This window comes from Ictidomys tridecemlineatus, chromosome 2 (genome assembly GCF_052094955.1).
Source record: "Ictidomys tridecemlineatus isolate mIctTri1 chromosome 2, mIctTri1.hap1, whole genome shotgun sequence".
Taxonomy (NCBI): domain Eukaryota; kingdom Metazoa; phylum Chordata; class Mammalia; order Rodentia; family Sciuridae; genus Ictidomys; species Ictidomys tridecemlineatus.
In genome coordinates, this window is record NC_135478.1 from 132725640 (window position 1) to 132738448 (window position 12809).

A 12809-nucleotide genomic window follows, 5' to 3' on the forward strand; every position below is an offset into this window, starting at 1 on the left:
CTCCGAGGGAGGAGGAGGCGAAGGAGGAGTCCGGCACCGACCGAGGGGCTGCGGGGGCGGGGATGGGGGGGGTGGAGCAGTTAGGGCGCCGCACTCTTGGCACTTCCCAATGCGCGGACTACCAGCGCTGTCCCGTTGGAGGCCGGAGCCCAGCACCGAGGATCCGAGGGTCTGGGTGGCAGGGACGACTGGGGGGGATGAAGGTCCTAGGAGAAGAAAAGGTACGGTCTGGGGGTGAGTATCTGACAAAGCCAATGCCTCTGCCCCACTTTGATCTTAGCACTCGCCAAGCCTGCCAGAGGTGCCTGGGAACTATGGGTCGTGAGGATTCTTGTCACCCCATCCTTTCCACTCTGTGAAGCGTTTGCCGGAGGGCTCTTCGAAATGTCACCTGCAGCAACCCAGTGTCAACTTCCCGCACTCATCCCGCCAACTTCACCAGGTTTGTGCAGGACCAATCCCTGTGCTTACAGGAAGAACAGCACATTGAGAATTCACTTTCTAGCCTGGGGCAGTACAAAACTGCTCTCAGCAGCAACTGCTCTGTTTTGGGTAGATGCCTCAGACAGAGGCATCACCCCAGGTCTAAACATGGACAAATTACCATTTCATTTCTTCCCCTTACCAATACCTGTGTTTTTTGTTTTTTGAGTTTACACCAGGCATTAGGTATCCTCCTGTATTCCCAGCTATTGGAGAGGCTGAGACAGGAAGGTTACTAGTTCAGGGCCATCTTGAGCAAATTAAGACGCTGTCTCAAAATAAAAAATAAAAAAAACTGGGGATGTAGCTCATGATGGAATGCCCCTGAGTTCAATCACCAATACTGCAAAATTAATTAATTAATTAATTAAATCTGTTTCTAATGGCTCCGGGTACCACATGAACTCAAGGGCACATAGATTGGGCATCAGGGCATCAGGATCCATCAGTGGTGTCCATCATGGTGCCAGTAGAGGGAGATTTACCACATGTGCCTTGGTGTTTAGCTTCTAGAAGGGCAAATATTGACTGGCCCAAAATGGCTATCACAGCTAAGGGCATGGCTTCTACCCTTGAAGGAATAAGGAATTCAATTCACCCTTGAAGGAATAAGGAAGCAAGACAAAGCACACTTGTAGCCAAAAGTCAAGGTGAGCAGTAGCCAGCAACCTTAATCCAATGTTGTAAGAGTTTGACCCTAGTAATGTAGTCCTGTAGGAACACCCAGGAGCCCTGGAAATATTAAGAATTGAGTTTGGACTTCATATGTATTTAGAGAGAAAAAGCAAGTCAGGAAGCACCTGGATCCTGATGTGCCCTGGGCCAGCCTGAGCATACAGCAGCAGCCACGCACATCCCAGTGGAGCTGCTAAGCTGAGCACCGACAGGACTCACCAGGAGTGGGAGAGTCCTCCAAGGCCTTCCCTCTGCTTTCCCACTGGCTCTCCTTCAGGGCACAGTCAAGAGCTGGTCCCTGAAGTCAACCCTGGCTCTGCCTTCCTGGCCCTCTGATCTCTGCAAGTGACTTCAACAGTACTCATCACTACTACTATGTGTGGATCATGCATGTGCCATACCTAGCACATGTGTTCAGATTCACACCCTACTGGCTCTTGGCTCATGATTCCCCCTGGAGACCAGCATGGGCCCCAGCCCCTGGGCTCTCAAAATAGCCCCTCACAGCCAGGCCTCTGCCTGCCCTAAGGGCCCCAGCCTGGTCCTAGTGGCAGCAAGTGTGAAGCAAGCTCTCATAAACCACTGTCCCCTGCAAACCTCTGACTCATCATTCTCAAAACTGCTTCTGGGAATTTGCTTTGCAGCTCCAGGTCGAGTGTGTCATGCTGGAGGCCCAAGGCTGAGTGAGGGGCTTTGGAATGTCACTTCTCTGGGAATGGCTCACACATGAATTGAATTTGAGCCTGACATCTTCTGCCAGGGAAAATAGAAGCCATTTAGAAAAATGAAAAAGAACTAGAAAGAGCCCTTTCCCTTAGCTGCAGTGAGTCTCCAACATGAATATGAACAGAAGCTCCCCCCCACCACCACCATGGGGAGCTGGACCCTCTGTGTCCAGGAGGGCTAAGGGTTTGAGGGCCTCCAACCGGGCAGGAGAGGGCAACTTCTCTCCAAGCCAGACTGAAGTTCCTCCCCTTGGAATCCCTGCTAAGCTTAAAGATCTGCCCCCAGGCGGTCTCTGGGGCTCTGCCTGGGATAGGGAGATCAAACAGGGAGCCTGTGAGGAATCTTCTCTCTCTGCTGAGGAGCATATGCCAACTCCCCAAAGGCACAGCCAAAACCAATCTAGAAAGTGGGAGGCTCCTGTTCTCCATGACCTTGAGCACTAAGGGGCTTCAGAGTCCCAGCCCCTGCCACACCTCAGAGCATCTTTATCTACATCCAAGGATTTTCCTGAGCTACCTTGGGGGGAGTCAGCTAGAGACCCAGGTGACCTTTCACCCCATTCCCCCTCCCTCCTGCTTCTCACAGCAGGACTGGGCTGGCCTGAAAAGGGCAAGGCCACCCTCTCCCTTGTTGCTACACAGTGAGAAGCAGAGCTGTGGAAGAGCCAAGGAACTCTGAGGGTGGAGGCCTAAAGCAGAGGAGGAAAGAGCAGAGAGAAAGGGGGCTTCGGCCAGTGAGTATGTCCTGTGAAGCTTGTGGGCCAAGAGTGCACCTCTGAGGACCCTTAAGAAAGAACCTTGCCAGGAGGATTCCCTGCTAGGGGAAGCCTCAGGAGAGGGAGAGAGAGGTCAGGCCAGGGACACCTCAAGTTGTCAGGGGCAAGGCCACAGAGGAGGAGTGGTGCCATGCAGAGTGTCACACAGGGAGGGGGGCGCACCAAGGCCTCTTACCCCTTTACAGTAACACCTCTCCTTCTAGAAGTAAGGGCCCCCTCCTCACCCAGGGAACTTTCTGGGATCAAGCCTTTGGGGTGGGGACAGGAGATGCTGCCAACAGGATGAGAAATCGAAGCTTTGAGTTAGACTGAGTTTAACTAGTTGATGGGCCAGCGGTGGGAGGGAGGGGCCAGAGCCCTGGCTTTGAGAACAAAGCCCTGGTTTCCTGCTTTCTCCCACTGGTCTGCATCCAATTTGCAGGCTATGACCTTAAATAAGGTCTCTGTTCCCTCAGGCTATGTGGGGGGGGGGTCTTCACAGGAAGGTCCCATTCCTTTGGATAGTCTTGTGGCAGGTACAGTTTGGGCCTAGAGGCAACACTGGTCTATCTGTACTTGGGAAGCATGAGGGTCAGTCCTGACCCTGCATGCTGGTGATCTGACCCATCTCTTCTCCTCCTCTCTAGACTTAAGAGTGCCATCTTATTCACTTTGTGACCATACAGTTTCCATTAGCCCTCACTCAACTCTTCTTGTTCAGAGACACACTGTGACTCCTGAAGGAGGACCCCAAGACCTGGATAGCCTCTCTTTGAAGATACTCTTCTGATCCCACAAGAGTGGGAGGCACGTAGGCTGGGGTTACAGCTTAGTGGAAGAGCACTTGCCTAGCATGTGTGAGGTACTGGATTTGATTCTCAGCACCACATATAGATAAATAAAATAAAGGTCCATTGACAACTAAAAAATATTTTTAAAAATAAAATAAGAGTGGGAGGCATGTGCTGCAGCTCCCTCTCCAGGAACTGGGAAAGTCTAAAGGTCTCAGCAGAAGCCCATGCAACACACTCTGTACCCAAGTACACTTGTCAGCTTCCCTGAGTTTGTGAAAAGACACCCTTAGCCATCTTGGCAGGACCTGCAGCACCATCTCAAGAGGGGACTGATGAGATGTTACTTGCCCCACTTCTCTGTGGCTCCACATATGGGGATAGACCACTATTCCTCAACCTACCAGGCCACCCTGAGTCCCCATCCTCCGCACCAGTTCAGTGCCCTCTCGTTTCCAGGGCACCATAAGCACCTCAAAGGTGTGTTCCTATCAGCGTTTCTTTGGTTCACTCAGGGTATCTATGGAACTTTCAACAAGGTGTAGGTCTGAGGGTGGTCCAGAGGTCCAGCAATCACAGATAGGTAACCTCCCTTCAAGAAGCTAAGGCTGGATGGGGCCAGAGGCATACAAAGTCAGCAATTCAAATGCCTAGACACAGAGGGCATAGGTAAGGGCCCTGAACTCCTTGGAGGGAAGGAGGAGGGGAAGCCCAGGCAGGCAGATTCTGTCCCCAGGCCCTTCAGGGCATCTCAGGTAGCACAGTGACCTAATACCTGCTAAGTATGTGCATTTCCCCATTTCTCAGAAAACTGAGACCCTGAGAAGGGACTTGTTCAGGACACATCATATATATGATAATGAAGGTCCAAATTAATCCCTCTGAGGCTGAACCAAACACTCCTTCCACATGGGCTTCACCATGTGGGGCCATCATGCAACAGGGCCACAGCAGCCTACCTCCAGCCTCCCTCCTGCTGAGGCCCATGCCTCAGCCCCTGAATGCCACATGAGCCATGAGCCTCACTAGGGCCTCAGCTTGACAGGAGATCTAAACTCACCTGCCAGCAGGCTCCAGAGGGCCTGTGTTCTATCTGGGAAGCCACAGAACACAGGGACAGGAGGCTTCCAAGGCCTAGGAGCAGATCCTCCCAACCTGAATCTGAGGCCACTGGGCCCAAGTGACACAGCTCAGACAAAGAGGGTTGTGCCCCCAGAGGAATGAACCCATGGTTAGTGATAGCTTGGGGGTTCCTTTATGCAGAAACTTGTTCCACAGTTCACTGTCCAATAGAACTGTGCATTTGTGTGTGTGTGTGTGTGTGTGTGTGTGTGTGTGTGTGTGTGCAAGTGAGCACGTGCATGTGTGAACTAAATAAAAGGTGCAAGAAGTCTGGTCTTAGCCAGCAGGCCCCCCAGATCCTAGATACTGTTTCTCCTGGAGACTGGGTTCACCCAGGCGCAAAGGAGAAGGGACCAGGCCTTGTTCCTCCCCTGGGGGAGGTCTTTAGAGACACCCGCTTCTCGGTAGCTCAGGTGCCTGGATGTCATCAGTAGGGTCAGCTTCTAGAGTCCACAAGGAGGGGTGATTCCCCAAGCTGTGGTGACTAGGGTCTTCCAGACAGCGTCTAGCCATCCTCACAACTGGCAGAACAATTTCCTTGGTTTCCAACAACTTGAAAACCACATGTGATTTTCCACAGTCCCCGGCTCTGCAGGCCTGGCTGCTGAGTGAGCAGAGTCCATGCTGAATTCCTTCCACTCACCGCAAGGCAGACAGCAGGCCCAGCTGTGGGGAGATTCACTGGGATGGGGGTCACCACAGCAAGGCAGGGGCGGACTTCCAGCACCGATGAGTAATTCTGCAGTCAGTAAATCTGGGAAGAGGGCATGTGACCACTTAATGTAACAATCAGCCCAGTGTTAAGTTACGAAGGAGGAGGCATTCTTCAAAACAAGGTTGAGTGGCAAAAATAGTTTAATCCCCACCTCACATCTTCATCAAAATTAACTCCAGAGGATGGAAGATATCAAGGTTAGGGGAAAAAAAAAAACACAAATGTAGTAAAAGAAAATACGAGTCCGTGTTTATATTCTTGGTGGGGGAAGTCATCTAAGGAAGGATAGAGAATTTTGATTTCATAAAATTTTTGCCTTCTGTATAATAAAAACACTCTGAAGATAAAATTTAAAAGCAGGGCTCGGGTCATAGCTGTGGTAGAATGCTTGCCTGGCATGTGTGGGGCACTGGGCTCAATTCTCAGCACCACATATGAATAAATAAAGATCCATCGACAACTACAAAAAAATTTTTTTCTAATTTTAAAAGCAAACAAAACATTGGAAAAGAATCTGTAATCCTTCCAATATGAAATAGCCTCTTGTAGCCAGGCACAATGGCACAGACCTGTAATCCCAGAGGCTCGGGAGGCTGAGGCAGAAAGCTCATGAGTTCAAAGCCCCCTCAGCTAAGCAACTCAGTGAGACTCTATCTCTAAATAAAATACAAAATAGCAGGGCTGGGGTTGTGGCTCAGTGGTAGAGCGCTTGCCTCGTGTGTGTGTGTGTGTGTGTGTGTGTGTGTGTGTGTGTGTGTGTCACTGGATTCAATCCTCAGCACCACATAAAAATAAATAAATAAAATAAAGGTATTGTGTCCATCTACAACTAAAAAAAATTTTTTTAAATGGTACAAAGATTTACAGGTAAAAATCCAGACACTTATGCCTTGATAAAGGAAAGCTGCTAAATAAACTTCTTTATATTTTTTAAAACTAATTTGACTATGTTGTTCCTTTAAAAAGTGATCTAGAGTGCTGCTTGCCTAGCATGCACGAGGCCCTGTGTTCAATGCTCAGCATTTCAAAAAGAAAAAAAGTGAGCCAAGACTCAGTGGAATACCGTGTGCTTAGCATGCATGAGGCCTTGGGTTCAATCCCCAGCACCAAAAAATGTATATAAATAAATAAACTCACAAAAGGAGAAACATAAATGACTGGGAAACATGCAAATGTTCTACCTCACTAAAAGTTGTAAAAGTTCAAATTCAAATGTACCCAATACTGCTTTTTCCTTAATTCTAAGTTAAAAATCTCTCAATGTAAGCAGTAATGGGAGATTACTGTTTGAGTACTACTAGTAACAGGTACCTTCACACTGTTTGGGTCATCTTATTCAAGGTCATTTGATTGAAAAGAGCAGAAGCCCTACAAAGCAGCTGAACCTCAATCAGCCATCTTGCTAAGTGACAGAAAATCTGATGCAATAATGACTAAAATAAGGTAGAAACATATTTTTTGCTCATGTAACTAAATTGAGGCAAGTAGTCTGAAGCTGGTATGGTAGCCTAACAACCACCAGAGATTCTAGCTCCTTCTATTTTGTTGTTCCCCTAAGCTCCACAGAGAGCTTCTTTCTCAAGAGTACAAAATAGCTATTTGAGACCCAGCCATCATTGCATCATCCCAGCCAGCAGAAAGAATGGAAGGGAATAATATTAATGCTCAACATCTTCCTTTACAAACACTTTCCAGAAGCTCACACAAAACTCCATGTTCACTCCATTGCCTTAGCCACAACTCTGTCACAGGCCATGCCCAGCTACAAAGAAAGCTAGGAAGTATGGTCTTTTTCTGATGTTCTGGACTCACTAAATGTCAGGTGTTCTATCACTAAAGAAGGAGACAGATACTGAGGAATAATTAACAGTCTTAGTTACATATGATATTCTCTTGCTTTTGTGTCTAGTAAGAGTACTAAAATCTTAGACCAACGTAAAAAAAAAAAAGTCAATATTTGAAAAAGGAAACTGTGAAAGCTGAAATCCCAGGAAAGTGTAAGAATAAGAAATCAATGGTGGCATTAGCAAGTTTGTAGCCAGTTTCTGAGTGAGGTATTCATATCCTTGCCTGTTTGTCTGCAGACTCAGCCCGTAGCTCTGCCAAGGAAAGCAAGAAACAGGCACCAGCTTCAGGAAGGGAGGGGATCCTAACAGGCACCCACCCCATTTCCACAGCTCCTGCCGTTAGAGAGGGTGCCAGAAGGGCTGGGGATGTAGTTCAGGGGTAGAGTATTTGCCTAGAATGCATGAGGACCCTGGTTCAGTTTCCAGCACCACCAAAAAAAAAAAAAAAAGAGGAGGGAGAGAGAGAAAGGTGGGGAGCAGAATGCCCCCCTAGTCTCTAGCTATGACCTCTTCTAACAGCCAGGCTTCTCCAAGGAGTTGTTTGCACTTGAAGTTTCCAATTCCTCAGCCCCAGGCATCTGTTCTTGCCCCTGGCATCTGGACTCAGACCCAGGGACCACACAGGCAACCAGTCCTGCCCAGCCACTGCAGGCTTTCTTTGAAAGGGTTAAGTCTAGGGTTGCCCCGTTTTTTCTCCTCTCCCACCCCCAAGGTGGGGGAGGGGGTCGAGTGATGTCATCAGCTCCTTTTTTCCTTATGAAAAACCAGCCTCTACCTCAGAGCAAAGCCTACCCAAATAGGTCCCCAACTGAGGGAACCATGATTGGTTTCCAAGTTTCCAGACAAAGGGGGGAATGAAAAAACAGCCTCTACTTCAGAGCAAAGCCTGTCCAAGGAAGGGACATGACTTTTGTCCTTGGAAAGACCCACAGAGCACTCCTAGGCACATTCCCACCCTGCTAAGTTGTTGAACTACTAATAACAGGAGAGATCTGCTGCGCCAGGTATCCCTGACTCAGTCAGGCTAGGTGGGGGATCCATAGCAGCCCCCTAGCAGCCTCCAATCAGCATGAGACAGGGAAATACCTGAGATGCAAGATGACCCTCCCAGTAGTTTATGGTGATTGATAACGTGTTGGGAAACCATGTAGTTCAGCACGAACACACCTCTTGGCTTAAACCAATCAGTTCAAATGAATCCCCCTCTTGTAGTAACCAATCACCCCTACCCAACTTGTTCCCACCAGTGAATGTGCTAATCATGTTTTAGAGTTGTTATTTGATGTTCCCGTGGTGTGTGATGATTTGCTAAGAGATGCTATGATGTATGTGGGGATCCCTGCCTTCTCCAAAGAGTGTATAAAACAGCTGCAAACCCTGGGCTCAGGGCCTCTCAGCGTCACCAGTTGCTGTGTGTGCGCGGAGGACGGAGCTAGCTCGCAATAAACACCTCTTTGCTGTTTACATCGATCTTGGTCTCTGGTGGTCTTTTGGGGGTCCCGAATTCGAGCATAACACTTACTCTGCCTTTTCTCTCTGGGAACCTGATGCTTTTTCCCTGTTTCAGAGACCTCCCCACCTGCCAATGATACTTCTTCTTCTTTTTTTAATGCTAACATCCTTGGCCTTTGTAATAGTTAATTTGAATTGTCAATTTGCCACAGATTAAGAGGATCAAGAGGATTATGGCTTTGTAGATAAGGGTATGTCTAGGAATGAATGGCATGTGGGATAGCCAACTGAAATGGAGACCCTCCCTAAACATGTGCAGCACCAACCAATAGGTTGATGGTTTGGATGGAATAAAAGTTGGAAGAACAAAGAAGCAGCAGCTGATGAAAGCTGCATTCTTCTTGAACGGTTCTTGTTTGCTGCTGCAATTGTCTCAGGATATCAGACTCTCTCTTCTTCACTTTTCCAAAATAGACTCTGATAGTGATTTTCCAGAAGGCTTAGGTCTCAGACTAGAGTAGCACTGTTGATTTCTCTTGTTCTGGGGCTTCAGCCTCTTGGATTGACCAGCTATTGGTTTTCCAGCTCTCCAACCTGCAGGTGGCCCTTGTGGACTATCTAGCTTCTGGTCGTGTAGCCAACCTAATAAGTGCCCCCCCCTTTTTTATACTGGGAATTGAACTCAGGGGCACTTGACCACTGAGCCACATCCCCAGCCCTATTTTGTATTTTATTTAGAGACAGGGTCTCACTGAGTTGCTTAGTGCCTTACCTTTGCTGAGACTGGCTTTGAACTCGCAATCCTCCTGCCTCAGCCTCCAGAGCTACTGAGATTACGGGCATGCGCCACTGCGCCCGGCCAAATCCCCTTTTTATAATTATACTTCCTATTGATTCTGTTCCTCTAGAGAACCTTGACTAATACAGCCTACTGCCTCCATGAGCCTAGAGCTTTGGTCATTCTCCAGCATTCTCGCCACAGCTAACCCACATGCCCATTCCAGGCCTCTCCTTGAGCCTCCACATATCACCCACAGACCATCATAGAGGGCTTGGGGAACTCCCCATGTTCTTCAAGGAGGAAGTTTCACTCTCTGCTTGAACCCTAACCCCCTCCCCAACTTCCTCTTCCCTCAGGCTTTGGAATGAGCCTGCCCTCCCAAGAAGCAGGTACCTCATTTCTGGGCCCTTGAAACCCATGCTCCCTCCAGTTCACCATGGCTGAGCCTCACCACTGCAGGCCTAGTACCTTGTCCCTTTGATAAATCACTCCTTCACAGTCCTGAAGGAAATATATTCCCAAGGGTAAGGAAGGCTGACTTGGTCACTCTGTGTCCACTAGCTTAGAGCTCACTTTTGGGGACTTAAAAAAAATTTAGCATACCGGGAGGTTACTATTGGTGCATCTGAAGCCAGACATCAGGGCCCTTGTGAAGTGTGGACTGCTGATAGGATGGGGGCGGGAGTCTCCTAGTAGGAAGTACCTCTCAGGGGCAGCAAGAGGCAGGGGCTTACATTCAACACAAGGACCATTTGCTCAGTCAGAGAATATCTGTAAACGACTTCATGTGTCAGGATCCCAAGCCCACACAGAGGTGCCCTGCCCTTGGAGTCTTCTCTCCAGAAGAGGAGAGTTGGCTACAACCTAGTGCTGGGGGTACATGGGGCCCAACCCTGAGGACCAGCATGGACTTCCTGGGGGAATGCATGAATGGGATGAACCAGGTGAATCCCTGGGAGAGGGTGACAGGATATGTCAAGGCTCCAGTTAGGATGACCTTAGGGGATGTCAGAAATAGGGGCACATGGTACGAACAGGGCCTGAGGACATGGGAGACCAGCCTGAGATTGGGTTCCATCATGGGCAGAGATGCTTCATGGGGCTAACTAGGCAGGGATAGCAAGTCACTGGGATGGCCTGCACTGAACAGAGGTGGATGGCCAATGGGGACAATGCTGAGATGGACCACAAGAACTGGCCCAGGAGTTTCTGGAGGCTAGGACAGAGCCAGCAAGTTTGAGAACTTGTGGGAGGTATCTGAAAGGGCTATGGGGAGAGCAGGGGACTGCAGATGTGGAGTCCCCCATCCCCAGGGCCTCTTACAGAGAACCAGCTATACATTCCTGTGAAGAGTGAGGGGAGGGCAGACAGCAGGTGGTGATAGGGACATATGAGCCCATTCTAGCCAAATGCAGTGGTAGAACTGGATATAAGAAAGGGGTAACCACATTGCTCATCCTCCCTTGAGATGTCACTTCCCAAAGTCAGTTTGTGGTGTGGGGCCTGAAGGGCCACAGGCTCCCATACCCTATGTCCCTGAATACCTGGTGCCAGGCTGAACACCAGGCACTTCTGTTGACCTCCCTGCCTGGTCTGCACTCCTGCTAGCTGTTCCCCATCACAGCTCAACTGGTTCTACACAGTTGCTACTGACACAGGGAATAGGGATGGGGACAGAGAACTTCAGAGTGGTCAGTGTCTTCCCCCTACCCTGAATTGCAGGACCAGGCAGTGCCTCTGTCCATATTGGTCAATGCCTTTCCCAGTTGCCCACTAAAGCCAGCAGGAGCCTGGGCTCAGCACCCACCTGGCAGAAGCCCTTTCATGCCCATGTTGGTCACCCCACTGGCTGTGGCTCTGTTGAATATGCTTAATTTTAAATATATATATATATATTTATTTTTTAGTTGTAGATGGACAAACACCTTTACTTTGTTTATTTTTATGTAGCTGAGGATTGAATCCAGTGCCTCACACAGGCAAGGCAAGTGCTCCACCACTGAGCCACAACCCCAGCCCGGATATGCTTACTTTTTTAAAAAAAATATTTATTTTTTAGTTGTAGTTGGACACAATATCTTTATTTTTTATTTATTTATATGGAGTGCTGAGGATCAAGAACCCAGGGCCTCACAAATGCTAGGCACTGAGCCACAACCCCAGCACCCCCCCCACCCCTATGCTTACTTTTAAAAAGTCCTTTATTATGCAAGTACTGCATGCTCATTGTAGAGAAATTAGAAATGACAAAAGGCCAGGGGCTGGAGTGGTGGCTCAGAGGTAGAGTGCTTGCCTGGCACATGTGAGGCCCTGGGTTCAATTGTCAGCACAAATAAATAAATTAAATAAAGGTCCATCAATGACTAAAAAATATTAAAAAAAAAATGACAAAAGGCCAAATAACAAAGCTATTCTGTTTTATCAAATTCCAGACCATCCCACCTCCCAGGAAGAATAACTACCAGTTTGTTACATCAAAGTCCAGAGGTGTTTTGGAAGTGAGCAGACCTGGAGAAGCCCTGAAGGAGCCAGACAGCCAGGTTCACACCCCAACACTGCTGTTCATCAGCTATGCAAGCTTGGCCAAGGGGCTTGCTCTGTCTGTGTCTACAACTCCTCCCCAGGAAGATGGGTCAGTGATGTCACCCTCTGACAGGAGTTCCAGCACATTCATGAGATGACACGTGTAAAGTGCTTACAACAGTCTGGCACAGATCACTGGGCAAGGCTTGATCTCATTTTGAATATGTGCACACTCTTAGAAACATTCTGTTATGGAAAATTTCAATCATCTGCAAAAACAGTGAGATGATATACTGAACTGCCTGCCCTGGCACCTGCTCCTGCAGTTCAACTCATGACCCACTTTATTTCATCTGTGTTTTACCTTTTCCTCCATCCGAAGACATCACATGATTTCACCAAGAAATATGTTATTGTGCCTTTCTTTTTTCTTTATTTTCCTTTTTTTTTTCTTTATCACGAGGAATTGAACCTAGGTAAATGTTCTGTCATTGAAGTACATCCCCAGCCATTTAAAAAATTTTTAATTATATTTTGAAAAGAGTCTTGCTAAGTTGCCCAGGTCGGCCTCCAACTTGTTTGTGATCCTCCCTGCCTCAGCTTCCCAAATATTTATTGTTCATTTTTTTAAAAAATTCTCTTTCCTATAAACTTTTATCATTTTTGAAAATTCCAACTATACCCATAGTGTATATTTCCTTAATTGCCCCATATGTTTTATTTTTATTTTTTACAGTTTATTCATTTGAAACAGGATCTAGATAAGGATAGTGGGCTGGGATTGATAGAACTCTTACATCTGTTTTAACCTATAGACTCCTCCTCTGTTGTGGTTTGGATCTGAAATGTCCTCCAAAAGCTGATGTGTTGGAGGCTCGGTCCCTGTGTTAGACAAGTTTGCAACACTGTGACCATTTTCAAGGATTCAAGACATGGTCAG

At 48.0% G+C, this 12809-nt stretch overlaps 1 long non-coding RNA gene across 3 annotated transcripts; it reads left to right on the plus strand.

Moving 5' to 3' along the window:
• The first annotated feature begins 42 nt into the window (after positions 1 to 42).
• On the plus strand, positions 43 to 12430 carry LOC120891992 (uncharacterized). 3 transcript variants are annotated; one of them, XR_013435042.1, is made up of 3 exons: positions 61 to 442; positions 2526 to 2617; positions 11779 to 12430. It is a non-coding gene; the product is annotated as an uncharacterized LOC120891992 (long non-coding RNA). The 3 variants fall into 3 exon arrangements; XR_013435041.1 differs by lacking the exon at positions 11779 to 12430 and adding an exon at positions 3286 to 6206 and having other exon boundaries at positions 62 to 442; XR_005736602.2 differs by lacking the exons at positions 2526 to 2617; positions 11779 to 12430 and adding an exon at positions 1259 to 1754 and having other exon boundaries at positions 43 to 442.
• Positions 12431 to 12809: the final 379 nt, after the last annotated feature.